This window comes from Aphelocoma coerulescens, chromosome 20 (assembly GCF_041296385.1).
Source record: "Aphelocoma coerulescens isolate FSJ_1873_10779 chromosome 20, UR_Acoe_1.0, whole genome shotgun sequence".
NCBI lineage: Eukaryota > Metazoa > Chordata > Aves > Passeriformes > Corvidae > Aphelocoma > Aphelocoma coerulescens.
The window spans coordinates 14,680,299-14,691,370 of NC_091033.1; positions in this window are offsets into that span (position 1 = coordinate 14,680,299).

An 11,072-nucleotide genomic window follows, 5' to 3' on the forward strand; every position below is an offset into this window, starting at 1 on the left:
TGTTTGTGAATTCCAGAGCAAAAATTATTGGCAATTTTGTGCTGCCCTAAATAGGAACACTAAAATTTTGGGGTGTGGACAGGTCCCAGGCGTGTGCTCTGGGCACCAAGTATCCTTCAAAAGAGCACCCAGCTGGGTGTGCATTCCTCACCGCGTTGCTACACACATTTGTGCAATATTTGGCTTATTTGTGCGACATAATTAATGAAACATGTCTCATTGGCACCAGCATCCCTGGGGACCCGAAAGCAAATGGGGGCCTTTGAAGCCTGAAAGGGTCTTAAAAGCAGAAAATATTTACCACAAGTTTATTAAACCAAGCTTTACTGGTAATAAATTAGCAGCCTGTAGACAGGCCCTTATCTTGGAAAGCTGGCATGGATCTATTAGAAAAATACAGCAACAATTTACAGTGTCCACAGCAGCTTTCAATCCCTCATTCACAGGCTGCTGATGCACTCGGCTGCCAAAAGCCCCAAGTTTGGGGGGTGAGGTGTCCCTTCCTGAGGCAGCTCCTCTGCAGAGAACAGCCATGAGCCAGAGGACTCCTGTCCAGGCACAGTTCTCAGAAATCCCCGGAAGATGCCAAGCCTTACAACCCCCTCGTGTCATTCCTTCTCCCGCAGCCACTGATCCATGACTGGAAGTATTTTAAAGACATTGACCCAGAGTCTCAGTAATTGAGCTGGGGGTGGCTGATAATGTCCATCCTGCCCCTCCATCTGCAGTTCAGGTTATGTGATCTCACTGTGCTGTTTCAAACCCACAAACCACTGGGGGGGTGTTTGCGGATTTGCACATCCCTCACACTGCCCCATTGTATGGTAAATTATATTGGAGCCTCTCCTGAGCTGCTGAACAAAAGCCCATTGTTTGAGGGTGTTATACACCCCACGTGCTCTGCCCAGGACCTACACTTGGGGCATCAAAGTGGAGTGAGTTCACATGAGAGCTGTTTTCTACTGTTTCTCTTTGGGTTTTTAATGGCATTTGTGCAGGTGCACAACTTTAAAAAGGGCTTTTTTCTCAGTCTACAGAGTTGGTCCAAATTTCAGCTGGAGCAAGAGCTGTTCACAGCAATGTTTGATTTTTAACAGTGATCTCAAAATGTTGTTGCATCACCAAGTGTTGCTCAGTTTTATTTAATAATGGTGTGTTTGAGTATCTTTCTATTAAATAGGTTTTCTAGGTGAGGGCCAGTTTGTGCAGTCCAGCCAGTGCTAAATCAAGTCCAAGGCAGCTGAGGATGTGTGCAGCTATTAATAAGTTCATCTCAGTGCAAATGCTATCTTAGTTAATAACCAATTATGTTTAATTGCAGTATCAAGCCTTATGTGCCAGGCAGCATAATCCCCATCCTGGTAACTGCTCAAAAGGCCCAAAACCTGTGGACTGTGGCCATGGCTTCATGGCAGCAGGGGCTCAGAGCATTCTTGCCCCACCACACCTTTCCCAGCCTCCTTCCCTTGATTTTGTTTGTGTTTTTAAGTTGGATCAGTTCCCTGGACTGGGTGACAGATTTCAGAACAAGGTGGAAGGACTTTGGTGCATGAAAGAGGCAACGTGGAGGGAGCCCTGGATTCTTGGAAACCACAGTTGTGTCCAACCCCAGGGTAACAGGAATCTGCATCTAAGGTTGGTTATGGCCCCAACCTGCAACTGATGTCTGTTCCCATGGGAGAATCCCTTCCCAGCAGGGTTGTGCACAGGGTTGATACTCTGTCTTCCTAATTCCTGGAGGGCTGAAGCTTATTTGTACATCAAACAAGGCCCAGTTGGAGTCTACCACACAGAATCGTCCCCCTAATATAACTCAGCTGTGTGTGTCTTTCATTGCAAAGAAAATACAGCCATGACTTGCACCAGGTTCCCTCATCTGAGGCCACGACATCAGTGCTGAATGCTCGTTTGACTTCTGTGTGTTAGAAGAGGTGCACTGGGGCAGGATTCTGGATAAATGCAAATTTATTCAGAATCATCTGAAATATTTGGAGTTACAGGCACAGGGGATCTGAGTCAAGCCACTTGTCCTAGTTTCTGTCACCCAAACACTAACCCTCTATAAATCATTAATTTCCAGACTGTTTATTATCCAGGGGAAGTAACAAAACAGGAGTATCACATAACACATCCTAAGAATGCCTTGTTCATTTTAAGAGCAAATAAAACTAAATAGCACCAAGTTGTTACTGATGAGGCCTACGAGGCTGGGCAGAACACAAAAAGGGGCCTTAATCAGACAGAGGCCACAAAATAAACAAGGGAATGGGGAAAAAAAAAAGAAGGGAAAAAAGCATTTGGACAAGAGTGAGCACACATAGACACCTTCACATAGATATTCCTTGTTTGCTGTCACAGGGAAATTGCCTCTGCTCATTCCGTGGTGGGGCTTTCGGAGCAGCAATGGTTTCCACAGCTGCTGCTGCCCTCAGCCTCCTTTCTCACAGGAATAATTTAACACCTATCCCCAGGCAGAGAACTCCGTTTCAAAAAAATAATCATCACAATTAATTATTCCGTCAAGAAAGCAAACTTTGAGGTGTTTGGTCAGCAGGGCCCTTCTCTAATGGGTTTGTCATGTGTCACCAGGAGCTGCTTGTGACGGGGCAGGGACATAAATTCCCAGCTGAAGATGAGGAGGAGCAGAGTGGTGTTTATCTGAGCCATAACTTCACTGAAGTTCACCTTCCTGAGCAGCTCCAGGGGTGCAGAGCAGACCCTGCTATGGGGAGAGGATGCTCCAGCACCCAGACACTGCCGAGCCACAGAGATCCACCTCGTTCCAAAATGTCACCACAGAGGTGCAAGCAGGAACATGAAAGTTAGATAAATGAGGTGGGAATTCTAATTTATTTTGTGGCCTTTCAATGGATAGTGCTGACAGCTGGGAAATGCAGATATCCTGGCAGCTCTGCTCATACAGCACAGCCAGGCTCTGAGCTGCCTCAGTCCTGCTGAACCTCCCCAGCCTGACTTTTTGTCAATTTAGCTTAAATGCCTTCCAACTTTCCCTAGTAAAAAGTCCTTTTCTGGGCAATATTTCAGAGTTTATATTGAGCTGGGTGTTTTGCTGGTCACACTTCTCAGGAAGGTATTGTGCTTCTAAAAGTGATGTTAGCACAACTGTAATCCAGGCCTCACACATTATTTTGCGCCATATGTTATTTATTTTAATCTCCTGAGGTCCCAAAATACTATATATTTACAGCTGCCCTTTAAAGTTATTGTTAGCTACAAAATATTAGAAACATAGTTTCATCTATAAAATGTGTAATTAAATTAATCTTTACCATGCTTTTCTTTACCTCACACAGGAAGCATTTTAGTCTGATGAATACCATGGACATATAATTAGTACTTTATACCAGAAACTAGATTATAACTTACACTGTCCACCCTGGCTCCAAAAATCCTTGCAGATTTTAATTCAATTGCTGCCCTTTATCTGGATGAAAGCATTTGAATTCAATTATTGGTTTGATTATTCAGGGCGGATTTGTGCCTTTGTATGGGTTAGATGTGGTGGTAGTTTTAAACACAGGTTTAGTGGAAGTCTCAAATTAGGCACTTACATCTATATTTAGGCAACTACCAGAGTTTAAATGCTGAACATCTGATTTTTCTAGCTGAGGTTTGCCTAAGTTGGGGTTTAATGGGAATCAAGGCTGCACGATGAAAGTATAGGGAAACTAATTCTGAGGTGTGTCTGAATTCCAGTGGGAACTGGGCACCTGAACTGCTCAGACTCTTTTGAAAGCTCCCTTACATGCCTGACAGTACCCTCAGTGCCTAAATCCCTTTCAAAATCCAGCAGGACACTTTGGAGAAGTGTTTGCCAGCAAACCCAATAAAATCTCCTCATTTTCTGTGATTTGTCCTTTCCATGCCTGAGAAACTTTCAGATATTTTCAGCACAGAGACACCCCTTGAGGTAGATCTGCCCATTTGTGTTTTAGCTGAAGGTGAGTCGGATGTGGTTGCAGTTTGAAGACATTTTAACCATGGGGTTGTGGAGGAGCCAGGATCTCCTGTTTTGAGGTGTCTCTCACAGATGGAGCTGGCTGGGGTTGATCCTGCAGGTCCTGGGGCTCCGTGGGACGAGCAGAGCCAGGCCATTTATCCTCCTCCTGCAGAGCCAGGCCTGTGTTTATACCAGCTTGTTTAGCTTACTCCTAATGCACATCCTCGGGCCCACCTCTCACACACAGCCCAAGACATGTTTATGAAAATTCTTTATAAGCAAAATATTTTACTTGCATTGAGCAAGTTCAGATAGAGAACAGCCTCAGCACCACAGGCTGGTTCAACACTCTTCCCAGTGCATCTTTTATTTAAGAATTCAGCCTTCAGCCCACCCACATCACCACAGCAAGACCCAAGAACCGGAACACGTGGCCAGTCTTGTGATGGTTTTGCTAACATGTTTGCAAGCAGTCATTATTAGTCAGAAGATTAAGCACCCCTTGGAGCTGTAAAGGTGAGTTGTCAGCTGGAGAAGAGCAGCTGGGATTTGGATTCGGGTTTGGGGTTTAATTCTTTAAATGTTCTTCAGAGCAGGTAGTACATCCCTTTACAAAGTGTATTCCTGAGCTGTGATCCTCCTCTGTCAGCTAATTGGGAAATCTGTTCCATCCAATGGGCTCCAATCAATGGCAGCATTGATCTGCCTGAGCATCAACACCTGCCTTGATCTCAAAGAGATCTTGGGCTTTTACAGAGCCCACTGGCTCCCTTTGTGGGTGCTCAGCACTTCTGAAAATCAGGCAAGAAGCTTTTAAAGATTAAACAAGAGCCTGACTCCAGCAGGAAGTCAAATCATTTAAAATTTGCAGAGAAACACATAAAAAGGGGACATGACATTCAAGAGATACTTTATTCTATTAGACAGCAAAGTCATAGGAAATGCTTTCTCAGGGAAGGGATTTGTTGAACTGTGGGACTCATGGCCACCCAGACAAGGATTTTAAAAGTTTCATGCACAGACTGGATGACAGAACTACCTTTGTATAACTGGTGTTGCTAAGGGCATTTCTGCAAGGCTTGTTTAACCTCGGGCTTCAGAGTCTAATCTATACTCTGATTTTCAGCTCAAGACAGAACCTGATGTGGTGGCTGATTATCTCGCTGGTCTTTAACACCACCTTCCCTGAGCATCAAATGGTGTCCAGTATCAAAGCTCATTACTGAATGGGACAGGCACCTTCCCCTCCTCCTGGTTAGTTATTTCTATCCCACTTGGTCATTTCTGTTGTCCTAAGATCAAGTTGTGGTGCTCAGACCCTGCAGGAAAGGTGCAAATGTCCCTCAGAGAGATTCTGCCTCCAGAAGATAGAGGTGATGAGCTCTAAAGCCCAGCAATAACCAGCAGCTCAGATAAGTTTCCCTCCCTGGGTGCTGGTTTGTACCCACACTCTGACTCCACACACACCTGATCCCACATGCCCAAATTTCAGATTCATCAGGATTCAGGTGGGCACCACTGAACTGCTGCACTCAGCCTTCTGCTGCATTATTTATGTTAATTCTTTCCTGAGGGGAAAAAAAAAAAGAAGAAAAGAAAAAATATTTAACATGCTTTTTAAATTCATAGATATAATGAATCAAAGGCAATTTGGCAAATCTGTTTTATGGCTGCAGGCCCACTGTGGGTCTGCCCACTTAGTTAAACTCAGTCTTGCTGAGGCATCTTTCTACCTCGAGGAATCTGTCACTGGGAGCCCATCGATCACAGGGACAGCCCGTCCTTCCCCAGCACCAGAACGTTTCACTTTATTCACCCATTCCTTCACTTCCTGCCATCCATCTCCCTCAACGTTTCTTTTCCTTACTCTTGATACCTTTCCCAAGTTGCAGCTCCACAATCCATTTACCTGCTGCGATCACCAGACTAAAACCAGAAAGAGACTGGGGCTCAAATTCCCAGCAGGCTGAAATCTGAATTCCTGCCTGTTTTATTCACCTGTCATTGACAGTATCTGGAAAACTGAATATGCACTGGGTTTGGATGAATAAATTCCATATAAGAGTGAGATAAACACACCATTTTTCCCCATAGGTGTTCAGAGGAAAAAATCCCAACAAAACACACACATACACACACACTGCCTGGCATTTGCTTCAATTACCCCAAAAGCTCCAAAATTACCTTAAAGTCATCTGAGACTTTAATATATATAAATAAATGTATATATATACACACTGAGTTTATATATAAAGACTGGAAATATCTCTATGCTGGAGATATATATATAGGATATATATACTGGAAATGTTCTGTTTACTTTCTGAGGGTTTTTGACCTTAGGATGAACCCCACCAAGACCCCACGTTTTCAAGCTTTTCTTTATTATCCCATATTTTAACATTACTTCAGAGATCTACAGAAGAAAGGCTTCTCTTACACGCATTTGTTTCTCTAGGAACTTTGGTTCTAAATGAAACCTCAAATATCGTGGGAGCTGGAAACCCGAAACCAAACAGTTTGTATCAAGAAACTGCTTGATATGAACAGTGAGGGCTCTGAATAGTCCTCATTCATTTTCAGAACTACCATCAGCTGGCTCTGTAACAGTAGATCCCCAAAGTTATGGAAGTTTGCAAAAACATCCCCTCACATAGTGAATTAAAACCTTTTTTCCTTGTTTTTTGAGCACACGTGGATGGAACTTCCCTCACATTTCACAGATAACAAAATTACATGTGAGGTTTGGTTTACATGTGAGGTTTGACTGCCAGAGTTCAAGGATCACCTGGACAACACTCTCAGGAGGGTTTGTTGGGATGTCTGTGCAGGGCCAGGAGCTGGACTTGGTGATCCTTGTGGGTCCCTTCCAAGCCAGGAGATTCTGTGGTTCTATGAAATAAAATCAGTTTTTCTTGACTAAATGTTAAAAGCAGAAGGGAGCTGAGGGGTCAGCAGTGTCACAGGGCCGGAGCCTCAGGCGTTCCCATCACCCACTGCTGACCAGCACATCCCCACCCAGCTTTGGAGGATGGAGCTGGGAGCAGCTGCTGCTCTCCAGCTGTGGAACAATGGAAGAGCTGGCCATCCCACTCCTCAGGATTCAGTAAGACTGAAAAGGTGAATTTATGGATTCCTTTGCCCCTTCCCTCTTGTATTGCAGTGACATTCCCTGGCCAGGCTGGCAGCTGGTAAAGCAGCACCTTCAGGGAGCAAATCCTCTGCAGGGGAGGCTGGAACACCCCCTTGGGACAAGAAATCCGGAGTTTGTGCCATGACAGGATCAAGCCTTGCCTTGTTACACGAAATTCCAAGGTCTTACTAAGTTCTCTATCTACGCCAAGCCTTATTTTGGTGTCACTGCTCCTGCTTTACTCTGTAGACACCTCAATATTGGAAAAGCTGCTTAACCCTGGGGAACACCCCCAGTGCTTCACTGCAAAGCAAGGAGCAGAGGATTTTAAGGGAGTTATGCTCTGCTGTGCAATCCATGAGGGAGGTAAATCCAGCCGAGCCCAGGAAATGCATCCCGGGGTACCTGGAGGGTTCCTTGCAGGGCTGTTCGTTTGTGTGCGGCTGCCCAGGGCTACTGCAGCAGAATTCCTCGTGCTGAAGCAGCTCCATCCATGCAGGCAGGGTCTGGAATAAGCCCAGCCAGGCCATGGGCAGCTTGGAGCTGCAGAGGCAACCCCTGCCTGCTCTGAATTGAGTTTGCTTCATGCACCACCCTGCTTCTGCTGTTAGAAACAGAGCCAGACAAAGCTGGAGGGAGAAATCCCCGTGGTTCAGATTTACACCACACATCCAACAGACTTCCCCCCCTTCTCCGGAAGAGTTACAAAATGCATTAATTGAGCTTCAGGGTGGCTGATAATTACGTAATTGCAGACTAATTTCCCCTTTCCTAGAGGTGAAGTTACATTGGTGGCAAAAAGACCTGCACAGTCTTTTCAAAAGCAGAAATGCTCCTGCACGAACAAGAGCTGGTCCTGGCTTGGAGGGAGCCAGGCTGAGCCCTGGGTGGGCAGGTATGGGGCTGGTGGGCTCCAGCCCCATGTGCAGGCCCCTCTCCTCCCTGGAGGGACCCACACGCACTTTTTGTGGCTGTGGGCTGAGGAAATGACCCAGCTGAGCCTGCAATTTAATTTTTTTTTTTTACTGGGTTATTTTTCAGCCAGTGCAGCACAAACAGAAAAAAAGAGAGGTGGGAGCACAGGCTGGTTTGGCCATGATGCTGTTTAGTGCTGATACTCCAATGTCTCTGAGCTAAACTGGGAGGCTTTGGCTCTGTGGATACAAACCCCTGTCTAAAGCCTTGCTGTGGCCATCCTTCCTCTCCCCATCGCTGGCTGGAAGCAGGAATTTTGGCTCATCCCAACCTGTAACTTCACATCAGGGCTCCTGGCTGAGCCCCTTGGGCTTTGCCATGTTCTGGTTTGACAGCCCTGAGCACACTGAGGGCCCAGAATAAAAAACAGGGGCAGACTGAGGGCAAGGGGCTGCTCCCCGGTCATTGGCAGCGGTGATTCCATTTCTGCCAGAGGCATCAGCACCCAAAATTCAGGCTCTTCAGCCTTGAGTTCACCATTTCTCATTCTGGGCTTGGACAAGACTCCCTTTAGAGCCACAACCAGCAGCGGGTGTTTTGTAGGGGGTGATGAGGATGTTCCACCCCAGCTCTTTCATTACATCCCCTGCAGGTAACACCCTGCACCTCGCTCAGCTCTTTCAGCCCCAGGCAATGACTGTATGCTGCCTGTGACACGGCTCTAGGGATGATAAATATTTGTGCATTTCTTAGGATTACCTCAGCTGGTCTCTGGAAGCCCAAATGCTTCCTAATCTTTTGCTTTTCCCCCCTCAAAATTTAAAAAAAAAAATTATATTTCTCAGCCATTTCAAAACTTGTGGCTTCAGACTCCAATAACAACTTGAAAAAGTTTGTAGGAAACAAGTCTGCAAATGTATTTAGTGTATGGAAAAGGATTTTCTGAAGAACATACAAGATGCTCTAGTTCACCTAATTCTCTGTATTGATTTCTGTGGCATCATCTTCTTCCTTCCCTTTTTCATCTTTTAATGCATTTCTATTTCTTCCGAACACACAAAAACCCCTGTTTCTTTTACAAAACAGAACAAAGAAGTTCTCCTTCCCAATCAGTAATTTCGTTTTCTTTTGTAATTGTAAAAAGAAACTCCTGAAAAATCAATACATTGCTGCCAAGTCGTACACAACCGGCAACGGAGCAAGCTTAGTAAATAAAGGAAATTGCGATTTTTTCCCCTCTCTTTGGTCACCCTTTAGTACACGCAAGGTGACTGCCAATCTCTCTGGTGCTTCCCACCCCAGCTATTCTCCCTTTCCTCCCTGAAAATTTTCAAGTTACTCTTGGAGATGAAAAGAAAAGTTTGAAAAGAATTGTTCTTGGAGCCAAAATTCCTGATGTCCTAAATTACAGCAACCCCCACCCGAAGTGGCTGGCTCCTCAGGGTAATCTGAGCCCTCTCAATTAACCAGCACTGAGATAAAGATTGCTCATGCTAAAGATGTCACATAACACCGGCCTTAGAAATTGGAAAATCTCAGCTAAAGGGAAGATACCTGCTCTGCTGGATCAACAGTTTCAACATATATCAATATTTGGAGACGATTTACTCTCTTGATGTGCAAAATTGAGTGAGTTTGTGCACCCAAACCTAACAAGAAGGGCTTCTTGTGGAATAACCTCTTTAATTAAAATGCATAAGGGACCATTTCAGGTGAGAGTTTTTAAGAGCTCAGATATTTTTGTGAGGCTTTTTGTCACTTGCAAGATCCCCACTCAGAGTTTGGGAGCTCAGATGTGAGCTGCTTCCAAATCTGAGGAGGCAGAAAAGAGATGTGTTACCAGCTTGATTTGCACCTGCAATTAAACAGACACCCAGGCCAGGCTAATTTACACTGAAACTTAATTGCAACCATAAATCTTGTGTATACAAATGCCCTATAAATAAAACCTCTCCTGGATACCCATGGTCTGTTACGCAAGGGAGCCAAGAGCCCCATATCTCCTTTTTTTTCCATGGTTATAGGTCTCACTTCAGGACACAGAATTACTTTAATGCATTTGTCTTTTTGCCTAAAAATACCTAACTGTGGGATGTCAAAAAAATAAATCAGGACCCAGTTTGTCCTGGCACACCTTTAAGCAGGGATGTTGTTAACAACTAATCAGCAAAAGAGTGTGGGGAAACACAAATGTGTGGGTTACAATTTATTAACTGTTATTCCAGTGTCCTGTGAAGGTGCTTTGCTGCTCTTGAGTTTTGGTGGCGAGCCAGGATTGAGTGTCATGAGGAGGAGGTCAGGGGATTGTGGTTTTCTGAGGCCAGTTCTTATTTTCTAAACAATATTTCATGTGTGAAAGACACTTTGAGACTTCAGGGCTGAGCTGTGCACAACCACAGGAGAGCTCTTTCTGTGAGGGGCAAGTTTGTGGTGCAGTCCAAAGGAGAAGGTGAAGAAAGACAACATCCAGAAAAGAACAAAAAGCACCCCAGGCTGGGCGTTTGCCCTGAAAATACCTCTCACCTAATAACTTATTTCCGTATAAAATCGAATGTTTGGGGGCTTTGGGGGAGCCTGGATGAGGAGGCTGAAGGAGGGTAAGACGTGAGCTGAAGGGAGCTGAAGTCATTGGGTGCCTGGACCAGGCTGCAGCAGCCTCTCAGTAGTGCTGGCATCTTCACGGGGGCTCACACTGAGCTAGGACTGCATACTCGGAGGGTGGAGTTGTAATTTCTTCTGTCCACGTGGCTGGTCAGTTCCGAGGCAGTTAGTTTTTGTTTTTCTTCCCCAAACTGTATTCACGAGTTTTTTTCCTCTCGGGCTACGAGCCTGCTGTTATTGTGATAAGCCTGTTTATGGTGTGACCTACTTAACCAGAGCTCTGGTGGCTGGAGGCTCACAGGAGTGCTAAGACTAAAGGCCACAAACAGGAAAAGATATCATATGAAAAAAAAGTTTTCAGGCTTTTGTCCTTTACATGCTGCAAGGTGTCAAGCACTGAACCAGCGCCGGGACCATTGTTCACCCAACTGCCCCTTTCAAATGGAAATGTCTGCAAAAGCC